Raw genomic sequence first — 13,373 nt, 5'->3', positions numbered from 1 at the left:
TCCACCTATCACACTATCCAAGAGGAAAACACGGGAAGGAGTTGTTCATGAAAGACTTCTGCTGGCCATCTTTCCCTTTCTCTGAGCACTCACTGGCAATACCACCATGCTATTGTGTTCTAGCTTCCCCAGACATGCAAAGCAGATGCTTTTGCTCCTGCCTAAAAACCTGAAAACATTAAATTTTCCTGTCATTTCTACTACGACTCCCTGGAGGGTACTCTTTGGATCACATTTTTGCCCTCAAGTTTGCTCCTTCTGCAGTTCCAATGATCTAGGACACTTCACAAAAGTAATTTGATATCAATATTCATAAAATAATTCAAGTTGGAAGGGACCTTTGGAGGTCATTCAACAGCTCCGCCTCATTAATCAGCTCACATGCTATATTCATAAAAGAATTTTATCTCAGTGGTCATAACCTGATGGCATATCAGAGATATGCCTGCCTGGCACGTGAACACTTCTACTGAGGGCTACATTTATAAATTCACTTGTATTTTCAGACTGTTTTGTCAGATTGAACTGATCTGTAAGTTTTGTTCATTGAATAAATATTCTCTCTCGATATGTCAAAAAATAATGCCACAATATTTCAGTTCAGTCAAAACAAGTGGAAAGAAATACACTGAGAAACAAAACTGCTCTAGTTTGGGATGTCTTTTTTCACAGATTTCCTGATTGCTTAACTCTGTTCTGAGTTTTAGAAAGTTTTAAAACTATTGTATCTTATATTCCACAGTCTCCTGACTATGTGTGTTGACCCTCCCTCTGCCTTGCACATTATTGATGCTAAATGTGATCGTCCAGCTTGTGTTTCTGTCATTCCGTGTTGTCAGTCTGATATTACCTGCTTGAATGAGGAAGAGTGGTCCAGGCACAGCTTTCCTGAAAGCATCAGCCAGTGTCTGACAGATATTACTAGCATGAGGTAAGCTAACCATAAACTATCAAAAGACCTAGAGGATCTTTCCCTGTGGGAGCCAGATGAGATTCCACATGAACCAGACAATAATATGTCTACAAAAGACTACTTACACTCAAAACATGTAGCAAATGTATTTCTAATCGGAATAATCCCCACAGCCGTGTTACCCGGGGGTTTCAGACACAAGGAATGAGACACTATTCTGTCAGCCTTGTTAACACTGAGGTAACTGCCCATTTTCTTGAATATCAGTGGCCCATGTTTAGCATATAGTGGCAGCAAAGGCTTCAATTTTGCTTCTGTTTTTACCACGTAGCAGAATGTGAGGTCTGCACGTAAGGAAAAGTTGTTCACACACGAGTACTGACATCTGCATTAGTAAGCAATGAAGTCTGATTTATCCCACCTATTTCTGTTCCTTCCTTCCTTTACCCCACAGTTAGAGTTGTTGCTGGTTCCGATTAGCATTTGTGCATTTCCATGAAAATTGGTAGATTTTTTAAAAAAGGGGGTTGGAAATGGCAAGAGATGACAACAGCCAGCGACCGATACATGAATCGTGTTACCAATGCTGCTATCCTACTGACAAATGTCAGGGTAGAGAGCAAAGCATGGTGAGAAGCATCGCAATGCCTTAAGAGAAGGATGAAAAACAGTGAAATGAAATATAAATGACATACATATCAAAACAAATATATCTAAATGGCTTATTTATATAAGGAACAACGTTTATACAGCAAAAGCAATGGAATTTAAATTATTATCTTTAAATGGCAGTAATTAAAGGGTATGAGGCTACAGCAGTCTTCTGTAGAAATAGATGGATGCATGATAGCATGAGTTAGTGATGGAAAAGCCTCCATCCAGTACATAGTTCTCATCAGATTTTCTTTACCTGAAAGCAGTGTTATACCTTTATCATCAGAGTGACTAAAATTGAATGAATTAAAATGTCATCTGGAATTAGGTCAATCCTCTTATTATTATTCATTCTATCAATGGAATCCTCGCATGACAAGGGGAAAAAAAAACAGTTTATGTGATAAAATGAGCATGATCAGTGATTTCAACCTGAAATGATTATTGTTTTCAGTAAATTCGTTAAAACATGAGTTGTGTTAAGGCTTCCTACTTATTTTTAGCTAAATGGACAGATTCATTGAATCAATGACGTTATACTTGCTTTTGAAAGTGTAAAATAGCTGATCTATATGTAGATTTTGGTAAGAAATACAACTAACACAGCTAGAAATTTTAGTGCAGATTTAGTTACAATGATAAGAAATACTTATTTACTGTGATATAATAAGTATTCTTCTTTCTTTTTTTGTCTGATAAATTCTGTGGAAGCTGAGCTCCTAATCCAGGTTGCTTTGGAATTAACTTTGTAACTGAATAATGCATTTAGGAGAATAGTCCCTAGAAAAAGGAAATGTATTTTAAAGAGTGTTTAAGTGATAATATCAAACCGGGAAAGTGGATAGCAGCTGAAGTTGTGAATGTAAAATATGTTTCTTATGCAGATGGCAAAAAGGATGAATCCATGTATCAGATATACATGCATCATACCTACAGATTTTTACAAAAGGTCCCATTTCTGAATATTAGTGAATATAGAGATACTTCCTTTCTTTTTAACACACGTTTGTGACAATAAACTCTCTTTGACAGGTCAAATTCTACAGTCACAGGAGCAGTTATATTTATTTCCTATACACTTTCATTAGCTGTTACCTAGGAGCACTCTCAAAGCCATTCCTGTGAGCTGCTGAACCTGGCAAAGGGTTCGCATTTAGAGGCGACTTGTAGCAGTGCCTGTCCTGGGGGCTGGTTGCCCCCACGTGACACCGGCTGCTGCTGAAGCAGGACGTGGAGCTCTGTGAGTGCGGTGAGGACAGTGTATTGCTCAGGTGATGGAACTGATGAAGAGGCTCAAAGCTTCCCTTGTTAGCAAAAGCTCCAAGACTGCTTTTAATTTAAACCACTGGTCTCCAACATGTTTAACTAAACTTGTAACAGGAAGGAAGGAGAAAAGCAGGGAATATGTTTGAATTTTTCTTTTACACTCCTACTAATAATAAGAATAAATCAAGGAAACTGTAACAGGGTGCCAGGTTTGTTTATCCTGTAGCGCTGTGTACTGTTCTTTACAGCATCTGGGAACTGCTGCTTCTGTATCCCAAGTATGCAATTCCAAATATTCTGTATGAGTTGTTTAAGGAGACCTTATACACCGGAGAAGTATCTGTTAGTGTATTTAAGTCTAAGCATAGATGAAGTATAATGAACAATCTGTTAAATGTTAATGTAATTTACCCTTTCTTAATTTACAAACATGACATATTGCATGTATTTAGTGTTAATCTCTTTTAGACACTCATTTGTTTTGACCTATGTCCATAATATATTATGTACCTTGAGATATTTATCTTGTCACTTTGAAACAAGATTACAATTAATATGACACACATGAGTTTAAATTAGTACTCCAACTAGAGATGTGTGAGTAATGAATTAGCCACAGTCTTGAACTGTTGGCAGATAATTTAAATTGCCTGCCTCTTTCTGATGCACGATCTGGAATCACTAAACATGTACACGGTCTTAAGTCAACATGTTTTTCAGATCAGTGACTGAGCAATACTCTTTAAACACTTTTTTCTAAAGGAAAATAACAAAAAAAAAAAAGTTAGTTTGGGACTGTATAGTCAGATGTCTTACTGCAAACAATTCTTCCACAGATTTGTTTTGTCACACCACATTTGGTTTGCTATTGTAAGGTCAAGCCTAAAAAGTTAAGTGGTTGCCTATAGGAAGCAGGACTGTAATTGTGATATCATTAGAAATACTGAATTGTGGATAATACTTTATATTTGTACTTGTCACTTGTCTGGTTTTTGACAAGAGCAGGCAGTTTTGATGGGCTTCCTGTGGTCCTTGTGTTTTTTATCCTGTTATCCAATTTTCTGCTGCACTGCTTTCCTTCTGTCACACTGACTGCTAGCCAGCCTTGCCTCCTTTACTGGAAGGGCATACAAAGCTTTTCGCTATAGTGGACAGAAATAAAAGGAGAGGCAATAACAGGGCTGAATTTTGATAAGTACCTTATGTCCCCTGTCCAGGCTAAGTCATACATGATCCATATATCACCTGAAGGTCTTTCAAATATTATAGAAAAAGTAACATTTATGGAATATGTGTATATAACCAAATACATACTTTCGTAAATCAAATAAAACCTGAAAAGAAAGAAAACAATCTATGATTTTAACAGCTACTTGTGGATGACAGGGAAACACTTAAGTTTAGTGACCCTGTATTCTTAGAAAAAGTCAGAAGCAAAAAACCCCAACCAGCCCATAAACCACGATATAAGTCCTAGTATATAAGTAAGTGAATACCACCCAGTAAAACTCTACTCTCTATTCAGGTTATATCATCCAATAGTCTTTGGATATGAATTTCCACTAACTTTCCACTTTTTTGGAGCTGGAGTTTGGCATGAACAAGACTGAATGTACACAAGGTTTATACTCCGTACATGATTACATGCTGATTTAATCTGCTTTAGATATATCTTATGCAAAACTGACTTAGTCTGCTAATATTCACATTTGCTCCTATTCACTGAAAACAAGTGTAACTCTTGACTTATTGCATGAACCCTTTGGCTTTTTGCTATACTTGATGTCAAAATTATTTGTCTGAGTGTTTTAAAACCCCACTCATAAACTTAAGGACACAAGCATAATGATGTAGGCAGGACATTAAAGCTATGTCTGAACTGGAAAAGCTAGGAGTGCTTTGAGTTCCTACACCCAGGCTCATGCTTCATTTGGACTCCATCGTGTGGTTAGGAGAAGTTTGTAACAGCCAACGCCTCTCACCATGCCCTGGCTTCTTGGCAGGGGCCTGGAAAGCAGTAGAGAGGGGAGTGGCAGCACACAGCCATTAGATTCCCAGTCTGGACAATCAGGAGCCTGGGGCAGTTGGTGTCCTTGGGGTTGTGTGCCATCTAGACATGGCTCAGGAGAGCTATTTCTCATTCCAGATGTGCTTAGTAGCCTGCTCTAAGTCTTCAAACAGCTCCCAGCTACTTTGTTTCCCTGCCTCCTTTTTGCATAACTGAGGTAGAAATGCTCTTGCTAACAGCTGTTATTTTGTCATATGCCATAGACTGTCAATAACATTGCTCTGGGCATTGTTGAGGAAGAAGACATTAAATGGAAAAAAAATTGTTCTGTAAGCTATCAGAGACATAGCTGCATTGCTGAAAGAAAGTACATCTAATGTGGTCCCATCATCATTGATAAATATTAAGAGAACACCTTTCTCCTTATTTGTTAAAATATATTTTCAGCATGGGGAATTTTTGGCTTATGTAGAACATTTTTTAGGTATCTTTTCTATTATTCTTCTTGCTAGACTCAATACCAACATCTGCTATAAAGGAAGAAATAATCGCCCTGAATATCTGGGAAAATTTGATAACACCATTTTTGGGGAACGAGGCAGTCTCCCAAAGAAGCATCTGAATCCTTGTTAGTCACTTTTAGAACTATTTTGAATAATGTAATAAGTCATGAGATTATAGATAAAAACCCTACTTTAGTCATGGGTTGGGCTATGATGTAGTAAATGTCTTTTTATACCTTTATTTTTAAGAGGGTTTTTATATGCCATATGGGGTGTAGGATGTAGTTGAAACAGATTGGTGTTCATTAATCAGTAATTCATACTTCATACAGAGCAGAATTAGTGTTAAAAGTAATGAATTCTCTAACATTCTTGGTCAGGGATGGCAAGCACTTACAAGTATTGCTGTCCTTACAGGGCTTCTTCCACAGCCAGCTCCTTTGTTCCCACAGTGAAGTGAGACCATGCAGTTTTATGTTTGGAAATGAGTGGTTGCAAGAGTCAACATTCACACCGGTTTATTAAGAGGCAAAGGTGATACAGCCATGAACTGAGAATAGTTAGTCACACCCTGAGCAAATCTGGGATGAGACCACAGGAGTTATGTGATATCGTAAGAAACCTGACCACATAAAAGAAACTTAAAGGTATTACCGAGCTTTGAAAAATCAAGAAAAAGGAAATCAGATCAGTCTAATGCTTAAAGGTTGGATAGGTCAGAGAGGAAGAAACATTTCTCTAAAGAAATACATAGGATTTTTATTATATACTGTAACTAGCTCTAAAATGCACAACCCAATACATTAGCAGGATATTTATGCATGTTTTTGTCTTGCTTTCTTTTATACTACCAACGATCTTAAGAAGTCTTGCTTTTCATTAGACCACTTCAGTCTTAATGAATGGATGACATCTGGTAGCTACCATGCCTAGGATTGCAGTCAGCAGAGCATGCACTAAGGAGTCCTCTGTAAGGTATGAATGGTGTCCAGGTACTGCCTTCAGGCAAAAAAAAGTCTCTGAATTCTTAATTACTTATGTGACTTTCTCCTGTGCTGGTTTTATCCTTACATATAATCTGGCACCAGTTTATTGACCTGTTTGTAGTGTTACATATCTCTTCTACTTTTATTCTGTTCTCTCTTATACACTTAGGTGTGGTTTTTCTCATGAGAAAGTAGGACATCTTCTTTTAATTTATTTTTTTTTTTTACTCCAGGCACACATTTGTGTGTGTGCTTGTGCTATGTGTGTTCTTGGGTTCAGGTAGAGTGTCACAAATCCTAATAATTGAAAAAGCTGAAGAAGATGAGCTTATGCCCAAATAGGTGCTCTTGTCCTTAGTGTGCTGCGAAATAGGTATGCATCCATGCACCTCAAAGAGCTCTTTTAAATTTTTAGATTCAAGTACAGGCTAGATGGATATAAATCAAAATGCAGGCAACACAAAGACCTATTCCATTCAAAAGCTTACCTACATTAAGTATGTGCTTTTCTGTATTAATGTTTCTTGTATTCAGGTTGTTTTTATAGGCTCCCGTGGTTTATTGCTGGTAAGTCAAACGTGACTGTGATGCATATCTGAACTTCTGGAATCTCATTCATACTGAAACTCCAGATGTCTTGTGGTTTTTGTGTCACAGTAGAATGATGCAAGGCACTTAATGTCGTTGCAGCTCACCTGCGATGTAAGGCAAAACGTTATGTATCTGGATTTGAACAACCCATTTCAGAAAGAATCGGGGCTTTTTTTTGACCTAGCGACTCTGGTCAGGTGATTTCAGTAGCTTTATAACTGTGCTCTGTCTGGACTCAACTGTGGAAATAAGGTTTCAGGTTTCCTTAGGAGTAAATGATTGCAAGAGACAATTCCTCTTCTAAGCAACAATTAGAGCATTAGCCAAACAAAGAGCTTCATCTGGCAATTAGTATTCCTGTGGTGAACAGGGAGAGAATTAGTCAGAGATACAAGAGGCTCAGGCTGCAAGAGCTGAAGCAAAAGGCTCGGTGTGCAAGCTTTCTGATGCTCCAATGCCTTTTCTCCTCCCAGTTTGAGAATCTCTTGCATTTATTTTTCACAATAGGTTAATGCTCTCGTGTTGGAAGAATACATTATAGCTCAGACATTCATCTCTGCTTCAAAAGATAGGCAACAGCTACTGGAAGCAGCAGGGCTCTCTGCTGTGTTTTTAGTCCTGAGGCTGATCAATAAACTCTGGTGACACAAGGGAGGAAGGGGTAATGCACTTACACACTGCTCAGCCCCAGGAATGCAGAAAGGATGAATAGAAAGCTAAATGTTTCTTTAAGGAATGAGACCCAAGCACAGATGGCACTCTGTATTCATGGAAGGCTCCCACATGGTGCAAAGAATTAGAGCCTGCAGGGCCTCATAAAAATAATGGAATCACCTATACGCAAAATCTTCAGCCTGATTCACTCTCAGCTACATTGCTGTAAGACAGTAGGAGTAAAGGTATTGAAGTCATTGGATTAACGCAGTGTAACGCTGTCCTTAGAGCTGAACCTCACACCCACTCTGTGAAGTGCTTATCCAAAGGACTTGTAGTGACTGCGTCATGAATAAACCAGGCAAGAAACCTAAAACTCCATCTTTAACGACCATGAACCAGATCATGGATACTATTTGGGGCCATGATACTCCTGTTGAGGTGGAAACAACCCAGAAATCCAGCTTAATGGAGCATCTGGGGATTTCACAGGGATGGGAGTTAGGTCTTGTATTAGCCATTTCTAAAGCACCATCTTTATAGTTCTTTTCTTTAGCTCAGAAGTAGTGTGAAGTCAGGAGAAAGAAAAGAAGCCTGGTCTTTCTGTCTAGTAATCATCAGATGCTTAAAGCTCCCTTAAGAGAAAAATAAATTAATGTCATGCTCAGCCTTCTAAGTTGCAAGTCAGAACAATAAATTTCCAGATATTACAGAATTTCAGATGGCCTGGAAGAGATTAAAACATTGCTGCTGAAGGAACTTGGCTAATTCCAGGAATCTGCACCTTAAATGGAAACAAGCAGAATTTATCTGCTGGACATTTGCAGTGGATATAAATAATGCATGCCACTTAGAGACAAATATTTGTATTAGTTTCAGCCAATTAAATCTTTCCACAGTTTCAATATCACTAAATTCACTGGGACTACTTAGATCAGTGCTAAAACAGATGTAGGAAGAAAAAATGATCTCTTGATTTTGATTCAATACAAAGGCTTGCAGTTCAGTTGTGTCTTTGATGTCCTCTAGTAGATCACCCAGCAAATAATGTAATTTCTTCAGAATTCAGGTGCTCTCTGTGTGTTAGTTCTGAATTCTCCCTAGTAATGGGTAAAGCCAGTTGTGTCAGTATCACTTTTGCGGATTGCTTTAAAATGAATTTGTATTTGAATTTCTGATCCTGCAGAACATCTATTAAAAGGACAGAATGGTAAAGTTAAAGCAATCTGGGGAGACAAAACCTCTTCATCTAACTGCTGTACACCCAGATCTGCCAGACTGCACTGGAGGCAGCAGACTGGGGAGAAGAGAGATGTGACTCTGTCTCTAGCCCACACAGGCCCTATGAGTTGTATATATTCCTGCCTGAGAAATCTTCCTTTCCTGAGATTTTACTAAGGAAAAGGCAGATGGAAGGGGACTCTATTCATCCCACATCCTTCATGTCTTCTAATCTCAATCTTCTCAGCCACAAGTGAAGTTTTGTCTTGTGGTTTTCTGCTAAAGGGGGTCCTCCACTCTGGGATGCCCCTTGAGCTGTGCTCCATCAGGCTGTGGACCAGGGAGGGCTTTCAGGAGTCATGACTTGGTGTAAATTTGCCAAGGCTGGACCTCGAATTCCTGGTAGAAAGGGTTGCTGGTGAGGTACTAGCTGGGAGAAATATTTGGGTTTGAAACAGAACTGACTTTGGAGGGAAATAAGGATCATCAGACGAGAGTCAGGGCCCACCATAAGTCTTGCCTGGGTATGTTTTGAATGTTTGAAGTCGGGATAAAATTAGAGACTGAGGAAGAAGAGAGGATTGTTAAGCGAATAGCAATGGGATTGTTGCAATTTATGAATAACAGTGTGTGGTTTAATTACCGTGTCAAATGGAGGCACCGTTATCTCTGTACAGCTCCAGACCGTCATATCTTCTAGCTTCCTTCCTGCCTGGCCATATATCAGCCCTTAGAAAACTGCCTTCCGAGGCCAAGGAGAGCCCTCACAGCCTAGCGAGGCAGCCTGCAGAGTCCCTCTGTGCCACCACTAATGACAGCTGTTGCTGCTAGGAAGGACACTTAAGTATAGTACATTACTTACCAGACAGATTTTCCACAGGTGCTACAGTTTCCTAGGTGGATGCTAGGTTGTTCATTTGATGGAAACACATCCAAGAGCAACATAAAGTGTAAGAGGTTGGGCTGGTCTTAGGCATATAGCTTAAATACCCAGTCTACGATACTTGAGTGAGGGTAGATTAAGCATTGCTGAATTTGGAGATCACAGAAGTGACGATCTTACAAATATACATGCTTATGAGGCGTTATAGAGCCAGCACATAAACTAAGTTGGAGTAATTAAATAAGAGGAAGGCGAAGGGGTGAAAGACAACACCATCTGCTAACTCTCGATCAGTCACTTATAAGCAAACTAAAATATAATGAAGGCCATTGCATTCTGATCATGAATAGATCCTTCTGCTTGGCTTGTGTTATTTTTCCTCAAAGATAGCGCATATGTTTTGTAACAGTTTGGTAAACACATGAAAAAGGGAAGAAAAAGGAAGATAAAAATCTCTGCTGAACTGCATGAAAGGCAGCAATTTGGATGCTTCATAACATTTTTTATATGTATTTTTATTTATTTATTTCACAGACACTCCTAATAACATTTACAATATCAATAGTTTGATTTGCAAGCTAAGAGCTTGATTATGAACTGTCAGCAGTTTCACATTGTCATAAGATCATTGTATTTGACAGAGTGAATCCAAATCAAAACTGATTCATGACCTTCCATTCTCAGTTATTTATAGCCATTAACTGATACACTGATTTTATTAGCTGACTACTAAACGTAGGGTATTCATGGAATCTCCTCTAGGGTTGAAATAGCAATGGTTTAAGTCTGTGCATTTTCCAACATGAATGATGACTTTCTAGGCTATTAATATAGAAGAGGGACATAAAACAGCATACCCACCTGTCGTGTCAACTACCAGCAGCCAATAACATATGTTAACACAAGGCCAATGTTCTTTTAATTAATACTTATAAAATTTAAAAAAACAATTAATACTTTGATTAGATGCAAATAATTCAATTATTGCAAAAGGTAAAATTCATTGCAGCATTGTCATGGGCATTCAAATCCTACTCATGAAACACTTAAGCAGATGAATGACTTTATATGAGAAGGAATATGCCACAATACATGGGACAATGTATGTAAGAGTGTGCTTAAGTGTTTTTTTTGAAAGAGATTATATTGCAACATGCAATTACTGATACAGTCTTTTCAGGACACATTCAACCACACCTGTGGTAAGAATTCAGTCCTAGTGATGTTAGTTCAGCTTCATTATGAAATCAAGGAAGAATTTTGGGAATCTCTGCAGAGGTTGTGGGGTTGGTTATTTGTAATAATATTTAAAATTCAGTGTCCCTGAAAGCTTCATTTGAATGGAATTTAAAAAAAAAAAAAGCAACAGCTCATCACTAGATCATTTAGAATGAAAATAATGTATACCATTTTCACTTTTGGAGGTTGATTTTGCTATCTACTTCAGCTGGTACTATGCCTTCTGACATTGCCAGAATATGGTATGATGAATAGCAGTGTGGGATCAGTGTCAGATTCCTTATTGTTTCTTTGGCTTTGGAGTTACCAGCAATCAGGTCCTCAGGTTTACAAAGTCTGTGGAAGCACCCCTTTGCAGGGAAGGCAGACTGCTTCACCTGTGGAAGATGCAACTACACCTGCTAATGCAACGAGGCTGCATGGTATGGAGCCTACCAACTGCAGCTAAAACACTTCTGGGGAAAATATAGAGTCTACACCCAAAATGCGTGTTTTTTTCCTGCCCAGAACTTCTTGAGGAAAGGCCAGTGTGTTGCTTAAAAGCAGCACTAAGCAAAATATACCCAAAAGAACATAAATTTCATTTTAAAATCATGTTCCTGATGATATGTCATTAATTTTCTTTTCTTTGATTACAGCAATGAAGCAAGATGTGTTTCAGCATAGAAAAGGAAACATTCTGCATTCACACCAGGTATTAATTTGAACTTCTAAGTAATTGAAACACGACTTGATTTTAAGAAGAATTTATGTGATAACTGCTATATTTTGCTGTTTGCAAGCCTTCTTCTTTTGGCCTAATTTCGATTAATGACCTTTAACTGTGAAAAGCAAACTTGGGAGACACAGATGCAGTTATGCTTGAGATGTGCTATTAATGTTCTTTACAGAGTCAGCATGTTTGCATCTTTGCCAGCTCTTAGCATGCTTTTAAAGTTATGCTCCCAGAGATTAGAAAGTCATTTCAGTGCATTTCAAATTGGTTTTAAGGCTGTGCAGGCTGGAGGATTAAAGCACGATGCTTGGGTTGATGATATTTCAGCCCAGCAAACCAGGACAGCTCAAGCTCACACATGAATCAGAAGCATACATGCCTCTCTCGGTACTCGTAAGATTTCAGGACTCTGAAATAGAGAAAAGAAAAAGTCCATCCAGATTGCTTAAAAGAATGGTTTTCTCTAGTAGCTAATTCCTGTTACTGAGGCAAAGTGAATTGCTCCCTCTACATTCATTGTAACCAAGCTACCACCGGATAAAATTTTTCCACCAATGTGGCTCCCTGAGGACCCTTCCCATAGCACCATGCTTATTTGCCTTGCAACTTCCACAAAAATAAACGAAAACCACTATGGGGCTCTTTAAATGTGAGTCTTGGGGATCTGCATTCTAATCTCCACAGTACCGTAGGGGAATGTCAGAGCTGTGTAATGATAAATGTGCAGGGGCTGAGTTTCTCTCGTTTTAATATAAAAGCTGCGTTTTCCCGTGTATGTTCATCAGGGAAAAGTGGGTGCTGTGAAAGAATTATGTGGGAGCAACTTCCATGGCTAAATTCTTGATTATCTTACACCTTAATATAGAAAATGCATCTTCACTGTGATTTTATTGTCTCACTGGAGTTATTTTGGCTTAGCTGAATGCTACAGTGAACTCCTCCTTGCAAAATAACCCCCCTGCTTCCCCATTTGACATCCAGAAACTTGAAGAGGTTAGTTGCTGTCTAATGTCATAGTCAATTACTTTTTAAAAGACAATTTTACCAGTTGGCATCCTGCTAACTGACCGTAGCTGCCCTCTCCTTGGAGGCAGTCTCCCTAGGTCAGTTCTGAAGTGCATGGGGGGACCGCATGCACCATATCTGTTAGAAATAAATAGATGACATCTCCACATAAGAAATAGCCTGATTTACCCTCTGGTTTGCTTATGCTGACGTATATAAAGGCAGTGATAGGAGGTTTCTAGCTGGCCCTTATTTAATCACTAAATTTCTGTCGTGATCCCATTCTTATTAAAAATTGAAAAGAGGGGAAAAAGTGTATTTTAGCATCATGAAACACACCAACCCTTGCCTGTCATTTCAAAGCAGAGTAACCATGGTCCCTGTCACACGTTTTTTACGGAGAGGAGTGTTCCAGCATAGTCAGCTAGGCTACTATGCTGAGAGTAAAAAGCTGCCTTTCCCTTAATATTCAAAAGTCCAAGAATGTTATAGCAGCTGAAAAGGAATGAATTGGCTGGGTGTGGTTTAACTGAACAGAAAGAGGAGGCAGGAACATGATGTAGACCAGTAAATGTGAGACTCCCAGATAAAAAAAAAAAGTGTTCTTTCTGAGGAATGTAGGTGCCACCATTCCTGGTTTTAACAGGAATGCACAAGGGACTTCACAGCCAGGTATTCTTTCATTGACAGTATTGGCCTAAATACTAGTTACACACTGAGCTTATTTGGCATTTA

Source organism: Nipponia nippon, unplaced genomic scaffold, assembly GCF_047370975.1.
Source record: "Nipponia nippon isolate SJK-2023a ecotype South Korea unplaced genomic scaffold, ASM4737097v1 scaffold_5, whole genome shotgun sequence".
Lineage (NCBI taxonomy): Eukaryota > Metazoa > Chordata > Aves > Pelecaniformes > Threskiornithidae > Nipponia > Nipponia nippon.
This window is presented reverse-complemented; position numbering follows the sequence as displayed.